The 21464-nt window shown below is 43.9% G+C and overlaps 1 long non-coding RNA gene across 1 annotated transcript in view; it reads left to right on the top strand.

Moving 5' to 3' along the window:
* Positions 1-614: 614 nt before the first annotated feature.
* LOC112946335 overlaps positions 615-21464 on the top strand; it is a 45275-nt gene continuing 24425 nt past the window's right edge. The window contains exon 1 of the long non-coding RNA XR_003249220.1: positions 615-645. This is a non-coding gene — a long non-coding RNA (uncharacterized LOC112946335). The remainder of the gene's footprint in view (positions 646-21464) is intronic.

The following is a 21464-nucleotide window of genomic DNA, read 5'->3' as shown; positions in this document are numbered from 1 at the left end:
AAAGGAGTTAAGATGTGTGATTGGCCTTGAAGGGAGCAGTTGATTTTCTTGAGTCAGATTTTTGCACCAAGTAGGATTTGCTGGTAGGACAGATGAAATATTTTATTAAGCATTGGTTTGGTCTTTTAAGTTGTTACCCATCTGTTATGGGAGCATAATCCTGCAAGGAGTGATTGTAAACACTTGACCAGGTTTTTTAGTAATTTCAGGTTCTTAGTTTTTTATTTTCACTTAGAGTTATTTTTTTCATTTCTTGCACTTTTAATTTTTATAGTTCTGATGCAGAAAAGGAATTATTTCACTCTTTGCAATGTAGAAGTAAAACTAACTGTATCTTTTCTAGGTGCAGGAAGAGTTTGCTTGCCCTGCTTCAGTTCAGAGTATACATTTAGAAATATGTTCAAATCCTCTGTATATACAATGCTGTGTATGCACAAACCTTTGGCATATTTTTAGGGTATACATTACAGTATAGTAGCTTCAATATTTCTCATCTGAGAGATCTATTTATAGGAAGGGGAGGAGAGGTAAGAAACAAGTATTTCATTTACTTGAAGGATTGTTTCTGTTTTGCAGAAACTTCTAAAGTGAGGTTGAGAAAACAGTTGATGCATGTTTCTTCTTCCTAAAAGAAATCAATATAAGGTAAGATAAGATTTTTTTTAATCTAGTTAAAGCTACTGTACTTGTTTTTGAGTTCTTGACAATCATCTATGAATGCTGTTATGTGCTGTTAAGTGAAGTGTATCAGAGGTAGTCACTTACTTTGCTACCCCTAGCAGAGCTTGGGACCCAGCTCCCAGTAGAATTCATGTGAATTAGAACTGCGTAAAGCCAGATTGGTGCCTGCTTGTTCTAGTTAACCCGATTCCAATAATGAAGTTGTAGGGGCAAGACTGGAACTTGGCTTGACACAGGGAGCATACCTTTTCTCTGTGGTTGGTAGCTCAGTTCCCTGCATTCTGGAAGCTGTGGGGAAAATATGTGCTAGTAGAATTTAGTCCAGCTGAATATGCTTGCTTCTGGGAGCCTACTTTTTCCAAGGAGATACTAGAGTCAAACTTAGGACATGGTATACTGTAGAGATGGCCCCCAGAGACAGTGAACCTTGTTCTAGAACTGTCACTGTTCTGTGCCTTTCAGGGTCAGTCAACAGTGTTGCAGGGCCAAGGACCTACAAATAGTCCACTGTTTTACTTATGCCCTGTCTGGCAAGTTTTCTTCTGAAGCCTTTGTTTTCTCCTTCTTGTAAATCCTGTAGGGTTTAACTTGTATCTACTGATCCTTTTGACAGTAATGGACTATTAACTAACTAGACATAAAATTGAAAGTGTAAATCCCTCTCCCTTGGGGAATTAGAAAGCAGGTTTAGGATGCAGGCCATGAAATGTGAGAGTGCATTGTAATCATGAATAAGGCCTGATTAACTCTTCCTGCCTGGCATTCCCTCATCTGTGTCAGCTGATGAACAAAGGAAGGGGGGGAATCTAAGGTGGGTGCAGTAGAACTATGTGTATCTGCCAGGCCAGTGTTTTCAGTCTCAGTATTCAAGCTTTTTTTATCCTGTTTTCAGGATCTTCCATGCAAGATACTGGGGCCATCTAGGCTGGTAATTAATTCCCTTCAGGAACAAATGTCTCTAAAGACTAGCTCAGTTGTGGGGGGGTGGGGGTGGGTGGGTGGAGATGGCAGGGTTGGATGGCAAGAACTCTGGATGTATTTTTTGTCAGGATGAGGGCAAACAGTCTAAAGTGTTTGCATCCTAGGGGGGCAGTCTTGCATGCTTGCAAGTGGGAAGAGGGTGAGGTGATGCAGGTGTAGCAGTTTTGAAGACTCATCTGCACTGACTAAAGAAGTGCTTGGTTTGGAGCCCCTAGCAATGTGGCATGGTGCCATGTGTGTCTGGGAGAGAGTTTGCTGATGCTTGTGTCTTAGACTTAGAGAGGAGTGCCTGCAGGTTTTAAGAAGTAATTACCTTTCTGTTTCAGGAGTGACTTTACCTTCAAGGTCTACAAGGCACTTAAGACTCTTTCTTAGGTAGAAGTTTTCATTTAATTGCACCAAGCCCTCATTAGAGCCAGGTCAAGTAGGGCATAATGGGGATGAGTCCAGAGACCCAGCTGGACTTTACTTGCATTGCGTGGAGTGGCGCCCTTCTCAAGAGTCAATCACTCTCTCAGAAGAGAGGAGATCAGATTCAAAGTGTATCTAACTGCCCAGTAGTTAAATCTTCAAGGCAGTCTGAATACAATCTGGAAATTGTATGAATTTGTGTGGAAACTTGTCTGAGTTCTGGGTGTTGTTCAAAATGAGAGTGTTGTCAGAGAAGGAGGCTTTCCTTAGTGGCTTTTTTTGCCAGGCTGTGGATGCAGTTGTTAGAAGAATTGAGCACTTGAAATAGTTATTTTGGAGCTTTTTGATTTCTGAGTTTGTGCTGTGTTCCCTGTTCTTCAGGTGTTGCAGTCACTGTGTTGGAGGCTAGCTTTTTTCCCAAACACAAGTTTCTGCTGTAATTGGTTAATTTTAGTGGCTGGGCCTCAGGAGTGTGATAATGACAGAGGAACTGGAGGAAGGCTACCAAGGTGCTGTTGAGTATTTGTGTAGCTTCCCTTAGTGCTGCCTCTGAGGTTCTTCTGTGGTGTCAGGAGCTGCAGGCATTATCCTTCTGGGAAACACACTGATGCTAGGAAGGCTGATGTTGCAGCATTTCTGGTGGGCAGGGTGCTTGTAATCAATGTATTGAAAGTTAGTGTTAGACTGAAGGTAGGGAGGCTTAGCTGACCTGTCCTTGTGAAAAAGCAGAACTTATCTCCATGCATTCAATTGGGAATGCTGTTTTCAGATCAGACTTGAAAGAGTACAAAACTGCTTTGAAACGCATGAGGCAACTTCTCTTCTGTTGTGTTTGTTAGATTTACTTCTGGGAGATGTATGGAAACAAGAACTCTACTGCTTGTGATAATTGCAGAATGGTCTGCCACAAACTCCTAAAAGTAAAAGCACAGAATACAAAGCCGGTCTGGCCTGATTCCCTCTGTGTGTGAGTTCTAGAAAAGCCATGAGTGTTGGACCTTCTGCTGAAGGAGAGGGATAGAAGCATATGAGCTTGGTGTGTGTTGGGTAGAAAGGTCAAAGTAAATGCTTGTCTCTGGCCTTAAGCTCTCTGACATGCTTATGGTAACTGATGGGTGGCTGCTAGCTGCTTCAGCCTGTCTGGCTGCGTGTGTGCGTGCCTACATTTGTCACACGTGTTACTGGCTGCCTGTGACTGTGCTCATGCAACATTGTTGGGTTGTGTGTTGGGGCCAGTGTTCATCATGTCAGCAGCCCAAGAGCAACTTGAAAAAGTGTCTGGTATTCATCACCCATGGCAGGAGCTTTTGTCCATAATAACAATGTTCTCCCCCTCTATTGTAGTGCTTTCCCCCCTCCTTTCTTTCTTTGTTATTATTAAGAAGCTTAATGCTATATGTCTTGCTGTTTCATAAATAACCCCTGTAATCAAACATCACTGGGTAAATGGGCAGTCCAGCTTGTGCAATTTGTTTGACAAAATGAGTCCAGAAGAATGAGACTGTGGAGGAAAGACAAATAGAGCAGCTTGGATAAATGTGTTAACCAAGAGACAAACAACTTGGCAGGATGGCTGGTGCTATATTTATCCATGCAAATGAAGTCTGGGGCAATTTAGTAATAGTGTAGGGCTTGCCAGAATGGTCAGTCTCTCTGGAAGGACAGCAAGCATTTCACCCTTGCTGGAATCAAGTTTTCCAGGGAGGGGTAAATATTTCTGTGCTGTAGTGAGGGAGCCAGTGTTGAGAGGCTGAAATGGCCCTATCCGTGGCTGATATGCACAGTTGTTACCTCAGCATCAAGTATTACAAGAAATCATAATCTGAAGTAGTGCTGGCCTTTTTCTAGATGGTGGGGAGAGCTGAAGTTAGATGCTCCTGGTAAGAGCTGAGTCTAGTGAAGCTGTTCAGCAGGAGGACTGCTTGTAGCCAATGAGGGAATGGGGAGAAAGCAGCCTGAAGCTTGCTCAAACTTCAGGCCAGACTGGTTCAGCTGCACATGCTTTGAGCCTGCTTAGGGAAACACTCAAGAGCTATTTACTAGAGTTGGAAGCATCTTGAGCAAGCCCTGGCCTGTTTTTCCAGGCATGCAGTTCATGTTGCTTCAGTAGCATCAGCCCCAGGATGTACTGCAGGTTATCTGCATGCTGAGTGAGTCCTTTGGAAAGAAATCTTTGCCTAAACAAGTCCAAGGAGCCTGAGCATGTGCACACACCTGAAATGCCAGAAGAGAGGTAGTGTTGGGGCATCACCCAGGTGCAGGAACGAAGGACAGAGTGTCCCTGGGCTGTTGGGCCTGGAAGCTGTCCAGGGAGAGCCTGCAGATCTCCAATCCAATGTGTGGGTGAGCTGGTTGCTGGCTAGGAGTGACCCTTGTAACCTCACAACAGTATGAGAGCTGGAGCTGCAGCCCTGTGTAGGGGACGTGCCTCTCCCTGGGCTGTGCTAGTTCTGCCTTAGAGGTAGTGTGGTTGTGTCATGTTCAGGCCATGCACAGTTGTCCTTTTCCTACAAGTACTGGCTAGGTGGGCTTTTTCTGCAGCTTTCTGTGGTGCTTGTTACTGCAAGGGTAAAGTGGTGGGTTAGACTTTCCTGGTGTGCTGTTGCAATGCAATCCAGGTGATGGTGCTTTCTGGTATCCAGAGTGCAGCTACTGCTTTTATTTCCTTCTAGTCACAAGGGTTTTCTCAGTAAAGATGGGAATAAATAGCAAGCTAAGTGTAATACAGTAAAATCCTTTCATCTGGCAATTTGTCCAATGTCTTTCAGCAAGGAACTGAACAGCAATGCAGCAGTAGCCCTGGGGTGTGCAGGACTTTGTATGTTAGGACATGTGTGTTTTCGTACAATTGCATTGCTACCACCAGGGCTGCAGCAGCAAAATGTGGCTAGGCATTGAACAGGCTTCCTGGGGCAGGGAAAAGGGGGGTTTGCTTTTAGGCTGTAAGCTCTAAGGTTGTGTCTTCCAGATGAAATCCAAGTCAGAAGCTTAGAGACCATATTTTCTTGGGGAGTGGGAAGATGATGCAGCCTAGAGGGAAAACATCTTGTATTGCAACAGTTTACTGTCTCTTTTTAACTACAAGATTGCAATGTAATATCTGGGTGCTCTAGGATATACATAGGAGAAGAGGTCAAGAGCTGTATTTCACATGCATGTCAAATAACTCAGCTAATGGTTTCTGTGTCTTGCATTCTACTATCTAGCTACTTGACTGTGTCAGTTGAAGAGCTGAGCTATAAATGGGTATTTGTACACTTAGGTAAGATATGGGTTGAGGGATATAGTTTTTGTGCAACTTTTCTACCTTTACAGCACAGTAGCCAACTGGGCTTGCAGTGCTGCCCTACAGGTATGAAACGAAGCCTGTGGGATGACCTGTACACAGGGATGTGGAGCAGGAAAAAACAGTTGTTGCTCATGCAGATACTGGGCTCTAAGCTATGTGCCAGAGGGAAAAACTAACAAAGCTGCAGTGCAGGATGTTCATGTGCAGGATTGCACATCCACTGGGAGGGAAGTTGCCTCATTAGCTGAGGAAATACCTTTCTCTCCTGTCTGCTTTCCATCCTTCCTCCCTCCACCAAAGGGAATGCAGCCCCCCTTCTCCCTGTTCATAGTACATTTGAGTATTCTTTTTTAAGTGGCAAGCTGAATATTTTAAGCAAACACTGCTTAAAATGTATAATTTATGGGCCAAGCTTCAGAAAAGGAGATCAGTTGTCTCTTGATGCAAAGGGTGACTTTCTAGCTGCAGCTGCCTCTACCACTCTATTTTCAGTCAACTGGCAGGGCATATGGGATTTGCCTTGGGCAGGGTGGCCATCAAGCAGCATCTGGAATTTTCACAGCTTTGAGTTGGGAGAAACCAGTTTTTCTTGACTGGTTGGCAGAAACATATAAACTTTTCTCAAGGCACCTGCTCCCAGTGAGAGAGCTCCATCCTCCCAGGTAACTTGCCTGGAAGCAGTTGGTTGGGTTTGGCTTGCTGCTGGACTATTTCAGCCTGTGTACTTGAAGTACAACCCTCAGGACCTCTTGATGTAAGATGTTGGCTCCTGTCTGTGGTGATAGAGCAACTCTGTGGTGCATCTCATCTCCTGCTAATTGCTTTTGGACCAGGATCCAAGTTGCAGTTCCCATTTCACTGTTTACCTGGAGCAGTTTCAGTAGTGGCTGCCCCTTTGTACTTGTTCTATCATACCCTGTTATTTCTGAAAGTGGAGGAGGTGAGGAAGACCGTCTTAGGAGTCAGGAATCCTGGATCCAGAGAGACTTGCAGATGTTGATTCTACAGAGATTAGCCTGGATGGGCCTGTCAAGTGGCAGTAATTTTCTTTTTAGCTCTAATCTTGCCTGAGAAGCAACAGCAGCAGGGGGAAAAGAAAACAGTGAGCCATATTTGAGGGAGATGGAGACAGCTGTCCAAGTAGGTCCCTGAAGGAGTTCAATTCTGAGCCAGAAATTTAAAAGCTGAGCTCTTAAGTCTGTCAGGATACAAGTTGGGGAGCTGAAGATGCACCTGAACCGGATTTCACTCAAGTACTGGACAGTAGTAGAGCCAGGCCCTTTGGAAGAAGCCCTTGCCTCAGGGTTGTCTTAGTTCTGTGTCCCAGCTTACTCCTCAGATTGTGCTGTGTGTAGGAACATTCCATTTATTTCTTTAATGGGAGTGGAGAGCATTTTGCCTAGAGTAATTAATTTGCTGCTCTTCCCCATTTTCAGTCCCATCTTTTATTCATGGCTGAGTGGCACAGGCACTGCTTCTCATTGCCTTCATAGGGTGCTGGCATTAATATTTCATCCTGGAACCTGCCGGTGGTGAGGAGAATTAGTGTCCCATGTACCTACCTTTCTCCTGATATGATGCTTCTTGCCTTTCCATTCTTGCCCCAAACTGGGTTTTTCCCCTCTCTTTCCAGTTGCATGTCCAGTCCCCAGTTGCTGTTTCCTGGCAACTAATGTGGCAGATAAGGCTGAAGGCCTGCAGCTCATGCTGTCCTCTGTGACATTTGCTTAACAGTGCTGTGTGCAAGATGCTTTGAGTTGCAGGAAATAGTTCTGGGAGCAGCTTGTTTTGAAATAGAGCATTAGGGAAGGGCAATCACCATGACTCTTGTGGTTTTGTTTTTTTCTGCCCCTGCCCCTTGGCGACAGGACAGAGAAAATGGGACCTATTCCACCTGGTAGAGGATTAGGTCAGTGTTTCTTGTGACATGTTGGGAGGAAAGCAAGCTGCTTAAGTGATAAACTCAGGCTGTACCCTTCAGAGGAACAGCAAAAATGAGGGCAAGAATCTCTTCTCCTGGCTCCTGTGTGTGTACCCTCAGGAACTGTTGAACTCTACAAGGCTGCAGGGTCAGAAGCAGCCTTGGTCTGCAGCTTCTGCAGCTGTATCAAAGAGCTCTACCTGAATGAGGGCAGAACACTGTACAGCCCTTTGGAGTTTCACTTCATGTATTGAATGGCAGCTTCCTAATCCTTTTCAGATCAAGTCAAGTCTTGGTGTTGTCAGGAACTTCTGCTTTCAGGCAGGCAAGGAGTTGATCTTGTTTTTGGCGGGTAAGAGTTTGGGATGGACAGGTCTGAGCAAGCTCTAGTAAAACATCTTTTGCACTGGACCTGATGATGTACAGTGTGCAAGGATGACAGATAAGCTCCCTGCCCATTGTTGGTGGCCTGGAAGAAAGCTACTTTTACCACTCTTGCCTCAGGACCCAGTTTGGAGCTATGGAGGATTAGTGTGAAGACTGGAAAGCATCTTTTTTGGGTAGTAGATGTGAATCTTCCCTCCCTTGAGGCATTTTGTGTGTAAACAGGAAGAAAAAAGTCTCTATTGCTCTGCCAAGCTTGTGCCTTCTGTCCTGCACATCTGTGAAGCATGTCACATCCCTAATGGACCAGATGCTGAACATGCTTAGAAGGTCAAGCTGACATGGCAGAAAGCCCCTTTAGTTAGTTCTGAGGCAGAAGTGACAGGACTTACAAGACAGGAGATGCCTGGGAGGCACAGAGGCATCTGTCAGTTGTCTCAAGGGATAGATTCTTTGATGGTTTGGCTGGTTTTCTCCAGTTCCACAGCTGGTGGCAGCTGCTGCACTTCATGCAAAAAAGCATCTTGTGTGAATGACATGCTGGTTCTTGGAGGGGAGCCAAGGGAAGGGGACCACTGCTTTCTTGTTGGGGAGTTGATATCTGTGACCCTTATCCAAATACTCTGTGCAAACCATATATTTCTGTAGCAAGATGAGTTCAGCATCAGGTAAGACCCTACAAGTTCAAGGATATAGAACTAAGAGGTCTGAGGCATTTGATAATGTGAAGATTAGGGTTCCTGTTTAATTGCATCATCTGTTCAGACCTGCTTGGTGGACAGGCCATGACTGCAACTCTGAAGCTCCATGCCATGTAACAGCCTACTACACAGGACAGGATAGAGTTCATCCAGGGGAGTAATTACTGTTCTATATCATCGCAAAAAAAAAAAAAAGCTTAGTCTTATCTTGATAACAGTATTTTGGGTCCTGTGAGAGGTGAGGGGATTGAGGATTGGAATAAAGGTCAAATTTGTGTTCTCCTGAGTCATAGACTACTCCACCATAAAGGTGGTGGTACCTCCTGCATTGACTATGGTGACTGTAGAACTGAGAGGGTTAAGAACATTCCTGCAGAACCTGTCAGTCTCCTGTGCTATTATAGCCATGTTGATAGAGGAGAAAAATGGAGCTGTGTGTTTGTAATACCTGGTCCTGGGCTGGTGAAATGGGTCGTGGAGCAAAGCCTATATTCCTTCTTGAAACTCCAGCTGTGAGACAGCTTTTATCTCAGTGCACTGTGATATTTATCCAGGCATTCTCTGAGTTTTCTTTTGTCCCTGTCAAAAGTGGCAGTCACCCATTGCAGAGAGTGGTGCAAAGATCAGTTCCCTCACCAAACCGGGGTGAAGAGCTTCTTCAGTGGTGCCAGTTGGAGTAGTGAGCTTTGAGCTCTTGAGGACAGGAGTGTGAGATGAGAATGAGGTCATGGGTCTCTGAAGGGAAGCAATCAATGCATGGGCTTTTTTTGTGCAAGCCCTTCTGTGCCTATCTCTATTCATGCTGGCAAAGGAAGCTACTTCCTTGGTATCCCTCTTCAGTCAGAAAATCCTTAGCACCGCAATGGATTTACTGTAAGCTATAACCCGTTTAGCACAAAGCTGGTGTAATGGAGGTGAATGAGTCTGAAGGCAGGGTAATGCTCTAGAGAAGAGGCTGTTTTGTTACTTATTGATGGTACTCATTGCTGGCTGAGAGTGCCTTGATGGTGGGGGATGTCCTGTGTCGGGACTAGGCTGTATGGTGAAGGGTCTTCTCTGATGCTGTGCAATACTGGTCTGGTTCAGTCTTACTGGTCATGTGGGTTCATGGCAGGCCCAGGTTGCAAAGCTATTTGCTGGAGGGTTATGGTCCATGTCTGTGCTGAAATTGCTAGCATCTTAAAAATAAATCTTTGTCTTGCTCTTCAGCATCATCTGTTGATAATACTGGAAAAGAAATCATCACTATAAACTGTACTGAGCATGTGCTCCACCGTTATTCTTCTTGGAGAGGTTCATATTAAGGCAGATTAAACTGAAGGCAGATCAAAATGATGGCAGATGACTGGAGGCAGATCAAACTGAAAGAAGTGCTCGGATGCATCTAAGGGCCGATATGAGTAGAGGCTGTTGAATGGGCCATGCTGGCTTTATGTGTAAGGGAAAGGTGTGCCAGGCAAGAGTGAGCCCCAAGAGAGAAGGGGCATCCAGTACACTCTAAAATGAGGAGACATTCATGAGATGACCCCAGTTCTCTTGTTGTGTTTCTTACAGAGGATGATTGGTCAGCTCTCAGGGTACAGAAGGGGCTGGATATACAGAGGCTACCTATTTCAACAGGGGCATCAAGCTGACTAGGTTATGTGGGGCTCTGTGCATCTAGCTACCGGGATCATGTATCCAAGAGGCAACTAGTCAGCTTGTAATTTGGAGCAGCTATCCACCTGTTCACTCCCTAGAGGGGAGTGTTTCCTTAAGAGTGACATGATCTAATTCTTTGCTACCCTCTTTCCACTGGCTGAATTTCCACTTTGCTACTTTTTTGTGACCTGCTGCTAGTGAGGACAGTATGTGAGAAATGGAGTGAGAAGGCTCAGAAGCCTCCAGGCATGGATGTGAGAGAAATGCTAATCTGAGGAGATGGACTAGGGCTGAGCTATGATGGGTCTGTGGCTGGAGACACTAGTGCTGTCATGAAGTTAAGCCCAGGTGAGGCAGGAAGCTCTGCTCTGCCTAGCCTGCTCTTGTCTATTTTACACAGACAAAGCAAGATTAGCAACTTTCAAGGCCACTTGAAGAAATGACTTTGAAGTCGGTGACTCTGGATGTAACACAGACTAAGGTGTTAGTTCAGAGAAATATGACTGTATGCAACAAAGCAGATGTGTTATGGTAGTCTACAAGTCCACTTCCCTTGAGACAGCAACCGCTTCCTTTGAACCACCCATGAGTGATAAATAGAGCACTGAGGTTCCTGCTCCCTGGTGCTAGGTGCTTTACAGCACATGGTGTCCTGAGTTTGGCCCCCACTCACTATCCCACCATGCAATTTCTATAGGCAAAACTCTGCATTTATGCTTTTGCTCTACTACAGTGACTCTTGAAAACAGTCAAGTGTCCTTTGTGGTTGGTGAAGCAGAAGCTTGCTTGTCCCTTCTGCTTAAGGCCAAGAGCTACTTGAATGCCTATAAGGAGATAAGTAGGTCATGAAAAGGCTGTTCAGTGTCTGTTCCTGTCATGACAGTGATGATGTAGACAAATCTTTGGCTCTTTTCTTAGATTTCCCAGAGATGGTGGTTAATGTTGTTGTCCTTGCCCATCTCTTGAGCCATTGTTGCCCATTGCATTCTTAAAGTCAAGGGTTGTAAGACTGCTGATAGTCCATAGGCTAGAGTGGTGATTATATGGAACATAAAAAAAGGGCCAACTTACCAAGCTGCATTCATTAGGTGTCTGTTTTATTTGTGTGTTTTACTAGCAAATAATTTTTCAGGTATTTGAGTTCAGCTCTCAGGAGTAAGAGAAGCTTGAAGGGAGGAGGAAAAGGTGTACATGGCATCTGGGGCTTTTGTCATAAATCAGAGCTAGTCAGGAAAGCATCGAACTGATATAAAATAATTATTGAAAACTTAGAAAACCTACTAAGTGTTTTGGAGTCCTCCAACCTCAGTGTAGGAGAAGCTTCTGTGAGAACCAAGTCAGACTTTGGAAACTTAGCCTGTAGCATCCTCCACAGCTGTTCTTTGGTTGTATTCCTTGTTCATTTGGTTCTGTACTTGTGTTCCTTTTTTTTTTCTGTCAGGCTGCTGGCTTTGATAATGGACCTGACCTTAAGGAACGGGCACCACTGAATAGCTGGAGGGGTAGAATGAGGAAAAACCACATGTATTTCTAGGCATCTCCCAAGGCTTCTGCAGAGGAAGTATGCTGGCACTGCTTGCCTGGTTTGAATGCTTGCAGATTCTCATGTACCTGCAGTCAAAGTCACAGCTACTGGTAGAAACTACAAAGAATTAGGGGCTTGTTTTGACTTTGTAGTAGAGCCACATGAAACCTTGTATTCAGTTCTAATTTTTTTCTTTGAATTTCTAGTCTCTTTCAAGCCTCAGGCTTGACGTTTGATTCCTCAGGGACCAAAAGTCTAATGCAAGCCACTGTGAAATGGAGGAAGCAATGCTTCCAATACTGTGAGCTGAGGAGAGTTTGGGCAAAAGCAGATAAATCTCCCATTTGCTTCCCACCCTGTTCTGGGCTGGGGTTTTCATTGTTTAATTATTTTGACTCCCTGACATGCTTAATCCAAGAACAGGGCTGAGAAAACTAACCTTTCTACTTCTGCAAGTGGCAGACTGTCAGAAGAGTTTCTAGTACTTGAGGAGAAATAAGTAAATCAGGTTATGTGTTACCTGATTTGTTTTTACTCATCACAGATGTGATTAGTTGAAATCATTATGATTTAAGGGAGTTCAGCAAAAACAAAAAAAGTCTTGAAAAGTAACATGATATGAGATTTATTTGAGGGAAAGAATAAAGGATCAGAGAATAATGCCATTTTACCATTTCTAAAATGGAGAATAGGTGCCACTCCTAGAAAAGAGCTTTTTGTTTAGTAATGTAAACCAATATTTAAGGACAAGTTTACAGGAGTTGAGTGTATTTGGATGTAGATAATGAAGGAATCTTCAATTTCATTTTGATCAGGGATTTTTGGTTGAGCTCATCTTGGGGAGTTTCATTGCTTTAACACAAAGTAGATTTTTTTCATTCTAGGCTTAGATTTTTATGTATGGTTTATTCCAAACCTGCTGCTGTGAATGAGAGCAGTGTTTTGCATGTTGTACCAGATCATAGGTGGAAAAATACAGAAGGGCAAGTAGGCCACATTTTTAGCACCTAGTAATGTGGTTCTCAATTAGGTGGAGACCTTCCCCTTCCTGTGCCAGTGGCTGTCTTTAGGTAGGAGCTCAGCACCCTTTATGTGGTGCCAGATCTGCCTGTGTGGTGGCAAGAGAAAAGGGGAGAAAGGCTGCCAGGGGGCAGTCATGGTGCATCAGATGTGAATGCAGATGCTTGCTCTTCTGCAGGTTTGTTTCTCAGCTCTGGAAATGCCTTTTAGGTTTCTCTGCAATTCTTGGTGCTCTGAGAAAAGGAGAGCAAAGGGAATTGTGACTCACCAGGGTTATGGCGAGGATATGTGAAGACAGTGAGCAGGTTCTGTGTGGTAGCAGAATTTGGTTAAGCAGTGGAGATCACTGACAGGCATCCTAGAGAATAATACAAAGATAAATTGTTCACTATAAACTCAGCACTCGTTTGAGATGGACATCAGGACAAAGTCCATGGCACACATGTCCATGTTCAGCACAGTATCTGTGGCCTGAAAGTGTCTCTGCTCCCTGTGTAGTTACAGCCTTTGTGTTACCATAGTGTGAGGTGCTGCAAACAAAGCTGTGGCTAGCACAATGGGAACCTTGCCATCCCACAGCAGGAGTAATTGCTGAGAGCTCAAGTCCTCCCCAGGGAGGCAGCAGGAGAACATTCATAGCATTTCTGTGCATGTCTACATGTGTTTTTTCTCCCTGGCAAAAATATCTTTTTGTTTTTTACTGCCAGGATTTGAGGGTGCTCCTGCCTCTGATGCATGGCCTTGTTGTGGAAGACTTGCCACCCCATGACTCTGGAGGGATACATCATGAATAACTGTGTCCCCAGCTGTGCTGTTAAGGAGGCAGTACTCATTTGTATAATATCCTATTGTTATGGGATTTAATTAGCTGTGGTTGGTTCACTCAGCAGACACAAATGAGGTTTTAATTTTAGTCTCTAGTTGTGAGGTGGGTTTTGTTTCTCACATCACGAGTGCTCCAAGGCCTTCTGCATTAGAAATTACCTCCCAGTGGACATATAGACGATTAGGGACAGGCAGAACGTATGATATTCTGGAAGTGCCTGGGCAGGGTGCAGATTTTATGTAGCGTGGATTGGTCAAACATTTGGCACCAAAGTGTGTCCTTCGCACCTAGGAAGTGTCCTGGTTGCAGGACAGCAGACTAAGGAGCAGTGTGACTTGAGTTCTTTGCGACAGAGCTAAATTAGTGCAGGATTACTGGCCACACACGGTGTGTACACATTTGTAGTCCCTCTCATCCTTTCTCGACTTAGCAGAGTTGGTAAAAGCAAGGAAGGTGATAACCAGTCTGGGTAAAATCTTACGAAAATTGGACACTTGGCATCATCCAGCCTGAGAAGATCAGCTATATGGAAGAAACATGTGAAAACCAACCAAGAAATAGGGAGTGTCAGGCAACCTGTCCAACTTTTCATTTTTCTAGTCTTTTTTCTCTGTCTACTTTGTAGTTTTGGGTGAATGAATAAATCATGTTTTGTTTTTGAAGACACTGGCACTGAGTTATGTTAATTGACCCTGTCCATAGCTCCCAGGAGTGCATGTGCTTGCTGAGGCCAGAATCAATGAGACTTGTTGTGATCAATGTAACTGGGAAACAAGGGCTCATCCCAGATGATGGGACACCAGAGTGCTGCATTAAAGAAGTATCCTGTCATCTCCAGAGAAACAACGAGGCCCAAACATGTCCATCCTGTAACTGATGCAGCAAATGGACTGGAAGGAGAATCTTTCCACCTTGCGAAAGGGCTGAGAGTGGGTGTTGCACAGGCTTTTGACCAGCGGAGATGCTCTTCTGATGTCACCTTCTACTCTCCAAAGGCAGACATGAAAATGCCATGCTGGCCTGCAATCTGCTTTTCCTGGTTGTAGTCTTGCTTTGTGTTTAGTCCTTGCTCTCAGGGCCTGTATCCATGAAGATGTCCTCAGGTACTCTTCTAGTAGAAGGAAGAAAGGGTAGATGATCCCAGAGGCCTGGGAACAAGTCTGAGGTTCTCTGAAACTTTACAGACAGTACTTTACTGGACAGTACTAGGTAGTAATATTGAGCAGCTTTCTGGATTTAACAAGCTTTCAATGATGCCCAGTGTGTTTTCTGATATGCTTCAGTCCTGCTGCAGCTGAGAAACCAAGACTAGAGTATGTTCTAGTGATGCATACATTGAAGCTAAGAGTAATTTATCCCTGGACCAATGGACAGGTAGCTGTGTCACCTCTCTGGAGTACTAGTACTTGCAGTGCTGTCCTATAAAGGAAAGCAATATTTGATTCCAGACAGAGTGTGTCCTAGAGGGCCAGCCTGGGTATCCTGCTACCAGCCTGGCCTAGTGACATGTGCAGGACATGGACTGGCACTGTCCCCTTGTTTGGATGCATTGCTAGTCTGTAAGCATGCAATAATGGACCTTTGAGTGGAGAAAGGAAGGAGAATGAATGAGCTAGGAAAGAGAGAATGACTGCAAATCCAGTTAGTTAATAAAAGGAAGGCAGAAAGCAAGTTGAGGAGACAGTGGTGATTTTATGCACTTCCAGTCAGGTCCATTTGTCCTGGAAGCAGCTCCAATTTCTCTGAGCTGTTGCTTTTCTTTAGAAATGAAGCTGTGAAAGGGAGGAAGAAAAAAAAGATGAAAATCAGCAGCCAAACTGACAAGGAAAAAGAAATAGATTCTCTGTATCCATAGATATATCTTCTCTCAAATAGGTAAAACAGGTATTTACTGTTTTGACTAGTTGTACTGGGCAAAGGCTGAAGTAATCCAGACTTTGATGCTAGTCTTGTCATATCCCAGTTCTAATCAGAAAAGGCCAAATTTAATCTTTATAGCAGCTCATTCCCACTCATATTTGTATCTAGACAGCCTATCTTCCTTCTCTTCCATTCATTCATAACCATTTATGAGTAAGCCTTTCTTAAATTCTTATTAATACTATAAACATGATGCCTTATTTTTACCACTAGTCTAAACCTTCCCACTATTAAATATGCTTTATCATGGATCATATTTATACTGCTTGCCCTAGCGAGATGAACTTGGAGCAGATGTTTCCCTCTGTCAGCACCATGTGAGCTCTTAGAAACTAATGTTTCAGCAAACTTGTGAGCATCAGGGAGTGAGAAGTACTTGACAGTGTTACACAGGTTAGATTCTGACTGAGGACAAAGTGATTTGTTCAAGACATCTAGAAAGAACATACACACATCTGCATTTAAGCATGTGTATTCTCTTGAAGTCAATGGGAGCTCTTTATGGAAAGACTGATTATTACCACTTAAGATTTTAAGATCCCAAGATGGAGACACAAACAGGAAAAAGGAGTTAAATCCTGACTGAATAGTACTTTCAAGAGGTAGGGACAGTTTTGTAGCATTTCTCCTAATGGGTATATGTATTTGCCTCTAAATTCCAGTTAGATTGAAAAAAAATACTCCCTGCAACCAGCTTAGTCTCTGGACACTGAGCTTTTAGGTCTAGTTCAAGCCACCTTGATGTCCTTCACAGAGATCCTCAAAGCAGCTGGGGCAGCTGCTTCTTATAAGAATAAGAAGGACTGAACATGTGAAACACAACTTGTGCAGGTGCAAGAACGCAGACACATATTTTTTCCTGTGGAATTGACTAGATAATTGTCTTATCTTGTCTACCCCAGCTGTGGACTGGCCAAGGGAAGAATAGAGTATGGTGAGAGTAGACATTGGCTAAGGCAATAAGTGCATGCACTCAGCTTAGGCTGCCAGAGAAGCTTTCAGGCTTTGTCTCCAAGGGAACATAGTCAGGTTCAGGAACAAAGCCAGGGTATTTTTTAAAAGGATTAAATTTGATGGGGCTGCCCATAAGGACAGGGTCTTACACAGAAAGCTAAGACTGTTTATGTGCCTGTTCAACCTCCTTTAACTTTCCCACCTTTACCCTTTCAGCAAAATAAGCAGGGTGTTGCATTTTCCTGTTGATGACTTGAATGATTTTTTATAACCAAGGTGCCAATGGGATGTGCCCAATCCCCAGGTGCGCCTAAATATGAATCAGGCCTCAAATGAGAAGAGGAATCTCCCTCACTCCTGGGAGTGAGTTGTGTGTATGAGCGAGGGAGCTTGTGAACTTGAGGCAAACAGGTAACTTAGATTTGTTATAAGGAAGGAGGCTGCTCATGTTAATGTTAGGAGCTGTGCTGGGCAATAGCAAGGTTCATATGAGGCAAGCAGGGCTGCAGAGAGATTATAGTTCGCAACTGTCCTTGTCCTGTTCTCTTATGGCCATTGGTGTTTTTAAGATGAGGGTGCTTTTCAGTACTGCCTTGGACCTGACATTGAGGCCCTGTTCCAGCCCGTGTGATCACCTTATAGAGAATTATCAAGTGGTGGTCACATCTGGCTTAAAGAACTTCCACAAGTCAAATGGGTGCAAAAGAGAAAGCAAAGCACCAATGGTTTATGAAATTAAAAAGCTCATAGGTGCCAAAAATCATGTGCTAGAGGAACTGAGAAATGGAAGAAGCCTCAGCATTTTTGGGAGGTGAGGCATGGAGACTTGCACTGAAATCATTATAGTGCCTGATGTGATATCTCTTCTCTGCACCTTGGCTGTAATTTTTTCCTGTAGAGGTTTAAGAACCTGGGATGAGAAATATTTCATGTGTATTCAATGGCTTCTTTTTTCAGAGTCCTTAGTATGCACATGGTAGAAAACATGTCTGGAGAATTCAGATGAAATGTCTCTGGTTACCTACTATAGACAAGACTAGAGGTAAGAGGGGAAAGGGATCAAATATTATAATGTGACCTTCTACCGTAAGAAGGTAGTATCCTGAAGCTTGAACTGCTTATGGATGCTCTTGAAGAGAAACAAGAAAATGGAACAGAACTTGTGTGAGGGCAGGAAGCCTGACAGCTATGTGACACAGCCTATGGAGCATCCATGCAAAGGAACTTAGTTCTGAGCCTCAAATGAGGGAGAGTTCGCCTAAGGGTGACAGGTATGTCTTGATCAATCTCAGAAAAGGGGATTAGCAGGCGGCTATCTACTGACCAGAGCAATTGAAGGTGTGCCAGGGTATGTGTTTTCTCCTCATTCCCAGGCAACAGAAGAGGTTGCCTGAGATGTCTGCTTCTCTGACACAACCAGAGAGGATCAGAATCTTCTCTCTTGATCTGGCTTGACATTCATCCCAAAGTCCTGTTAAAGAGGTGAATAGTCAGCTTTCTCCTGAATCAGCTGCAATTAGTCCACTATATGCTGATGTATTCTTGTTGAGCCTGGTATTACTGTGGACATAGTTGATATTTATGCTGTAAGTATTTTTGTAGGGATTAGCATTTGTTTGTAAGGGCCTGGCTAGCATGTGGCTTAAGCTCTTTTCTGTAGACTGAGAATCTTCATCCTTCTAGAATAAGGTAGGTCTGATCCTGTAGATGTTGGTGATGCTTGGAGATGATTAGCGATAGCCCTGTGGCTTGCTGGCCAGCAGCACAACAGGAAACTGGAATAGTAAAATATTTCTTTCCTATTTATACCTTTATATATTTATATATTTTTACCTTTATACATAAGGGAGATTTTTAAGTCCCTAATGAGAAGGAATGCTCATTGCTGGAAGATGATGATTAAAATATTGGCAGGCGTGACTGCAGATGATAGGAAAAGGATGTAAATTACATGAAAGCAAGTGGGAGGACAATGCAGCTGCAGTATTGTTAGCAATCCTGTGATAGGGCTGAATTTGTCCCCCATCCTGGCACAAATGGGCTCACCCAGAAACTACAGACCTCAGCAAAAGGTAGGTGAGATGAAGTTATGGCAAAGGAACACAGTACCAGAAATACAAGACTCCTTCCAGCTGTAGCCTGTGATAGAAAGGGAGGTGAACTGGTGCAAGGGAAATGGCTGCCTTGTGCTGGGGAGTAAGGTGAAGCTTGTCCTGGTACTTCCACATGCATCAGGAAGCACCTGCTGGTGCTGGCAGCAAGCAGTGTTCAGGGTGAAAAGATGCTTGAGATGCAAACCAAGTTCTCTCCAAAGGCTGTTTTTGCTTACCTCCCTGATAGAGCTGTTCCCTGGGACATATTGCCTTAGATGGAAAAGTCCATGTGCCTTTTTTAAGGGAGTATATGGTACAGTGCTGCACTGGAAAGCATGGTTGAGATGTCAAATTAGTCACCCTAAGATGGAAAGAAAGGGACAAGGGAAACACCATGGAAATAGTTCAGAAAAAAACCCAAAATAGGAAGTAGAAATGAATTATTGTCATGATGCATGAATGAATGAAAGAAGAAATGAGAAGAGGTCCTTAGCAATTGCACAGAGCCTTATTTAAGCAGAAATAAAATCCAGATATTTCCTCTTAAAACAAATACTTCAGCAGAGCCCAAAATGACTTAGCCTCAGCCAAAACCTTGGTATCAAACTTGAATCTATTCTTGATGGAGCAATTAAAGGATGGGATAGAAGCACTGCAATGCAGCCCAAAGGAATAGATGGAATATTTAATAAAATTCCAGACTTTGAAGGTCCCAACAAACCAGTGAAAAGGGGAAGCTGATGACAGCTTTATCTTAAGGTAATAGAGGAGAAAAACCCACCCAGCCTATCCTGTGCAGAAAAAGATGTTCGCTTTCAAGGGCAAGAAAATGCTGCATTGGCAGCAGTATTGCTCCAAACAGTGGCTGGATGCCTAAGGTCTTGCAAGTGAAGGCACTGGCAGCCACAAGGCTTTTGCTCTTGATGAGCAAAAAGCAACCTAGTAGGATAGAACCATGATGGTTTTTGTCCGTTTGACTAGTCTTTTTTTCTGGACTGAAGAGTCTGCCTTGAAAATCAAGGGCTTCCCTTGCTGTGAAAAATGAAGTGTTAGAGCCTGTAGGGAGTCTCCCCATGCAGAAATGATGGCAGTGCTATGACCAGAGCAGGGGAAGAGAATTGTTAATTAGTGTGTCTGCTTGTATGCCTCAATTCCCAGAATCTGAGTCTTATTTGGCCTAGTCCCTGTGAAAGCAATTAAACCTGCCAATATGGGGTAGTCAGATGCTCCTGAAACAGTAATCCTCCCTCATTCTTGCTTGATTTACACTTTTTCTTTCCATTAGCACAAGTGATACTTGTGCAAAATAATGCAGCATCAACTTTTAAGGATGGATGAGGCCACCGTAATACCATCTGCAATGCATTACCTATGCAGAGAACATCACCTTGAGACTGAGGGGATGAGTTTCTCCATCATCCTTGCTGCCAGGAAAATACAAACCAGACAGGAAACAGACTGCACTTGACAGACTGTCTCCTTGACTGCTAGAAGAGCATCCCCAAGCTTTATTTCATGGAGAAGGAAAAGGTTGTTCCTGCTTCTCCCATACTATTTCAGGTAGGAGTGTGCTGAGAGGAGGAGGATAGTTTTTATGCCTCTGCTGTCTCCTTTTTGTGCAATGCTGAACAGCTCTGACAAGTGGCTAGTAAAAGGGTAATGATGACTTCTACAATGGTCTCTGCTTCTCTTGAGCAAAAAGAAAAAAAAAGCAGCCCCCTTGACAGAGTGCCATGCAACACTATTGCATGTACTTCCTCCCTGGAGGATGCGGTTGCAGATGGGTGGAGCTGGGATACTCTCTCTTGAACCAGTCAAAAACCCTTCCCAGCAGGTGCCTATTATAGTGAAGGAAGTGTCATTAAATCCAAAGAGCCTTGGGAGCGAATGACTGAAAGATTAAATCAATGAGAAGTCTTTAGCCCTTGCACAAAGCCTAATTTAGAGTAGTTCAGATCAGCTTAATGCATATGAATACTCCAGGGTCATACTACCCCTATTACCGTTTGTTCAGTAATGTCATTGACCTGGACCTGCCAAAGAAGTCCCATTTGTGAGCACTGCCTGCACAGTGTGTGATTTGAGGCTACGCTGGAGGGAATGAGGCTCTGGGCTCAGAGGCACCTGGAGGGGAGCCCTACAGAGCACAGAATAAAGTTTCAGGCTGAGCAGGTTCTTGTTTTCCTGCTTGTTTCTGTTTTGGTGAATGCTTTGAATCTTACAAGTAAATGCCTTCACTGTTTTGCTTGGAGGAAAGCTCTTTATCCCATTGCTCTATTCTAAATTGAGGTGCTAGGAAGACTGTGCAACACTTGGAGCATGCTTGGGGCACTCTGAGTGTTTCCATGGGGCTAAAGGAACAACAGAATGCCTTAAGGGCAACTCTTCTACTGCTGAAGGCAATCCTGTGGGCCTACAGCCTCGGAATGGCAGCAAAACGTCTCCTGGGAAGAGAAGGTGAGAGCTTGTGGTGCAGGACAGGATAGCCAGTGAGTTACTGTGGTGGCTGGTTGCCAGAACTGAAGAGATTATTCAAGGGATTAACCACTGCCATTGACTGGTTTATGTTGATAACTTATTATCATGAAATCATCCTACTTAGAATCCTCTCTTGATATAGGAAGGCTGAGGAAAGGAAAGGTGGAAAGGAAGGACCAAAAGGAACAAAATGAGTGATTAAGGGAAGTACAGAAGTGTTGAAGTGAACAAAAACTTATCTTGGAGAAAACCTGGTTTGATGGGTAATAAAAGAGGTTATGCAGAGGAGCTGGTAAAGAATGATTCTGGGAGGCAATGTAACCTGCAACTATTGCTCTAGATTTTTCCTCTAAAACAGGGTTTTAGCGGAAGAATGTTTCATTCTTCCAAAGAACAGTAATTCTGAAGTGAGCTGCTCTGTATTCTGCTTTGACAGGTTGAGAAGGGATTGCAACCATCCAAGCTAGACTTGCTGGGAGAAGATAGTGGTGGGTAGTGCCCGGGGAATTGAATTTTGATGAGCTCTGACATAGTTGCTCATAACCTTTTCATTAGGAAATTATGTTTAATGGGAGTTGTTCTGACACCTCTAAGGAATTTTTTTCTAATTCATTAGATTTGCGTGGTGGAAAGGGAAGA

This window comes from Nothoprocta perdicaria, unplaced genomic scaffold (assembly GCF_003342845.1).
Source record: "Nothoprocta perdicaria isolate Ctin4 unplaced genomic scaffold, notPer1 scaffold_201, whole genome shotgun sequence".
NCBI lineage: Eukaryota > Metazoa > Chordata > Aves > Tinamiformes > Tinamidae > Nothoprocta > Nothoprocta perdicaria.
This window is presented reverse-complemented; position numbering and strand designations above follow the sequence as displayed.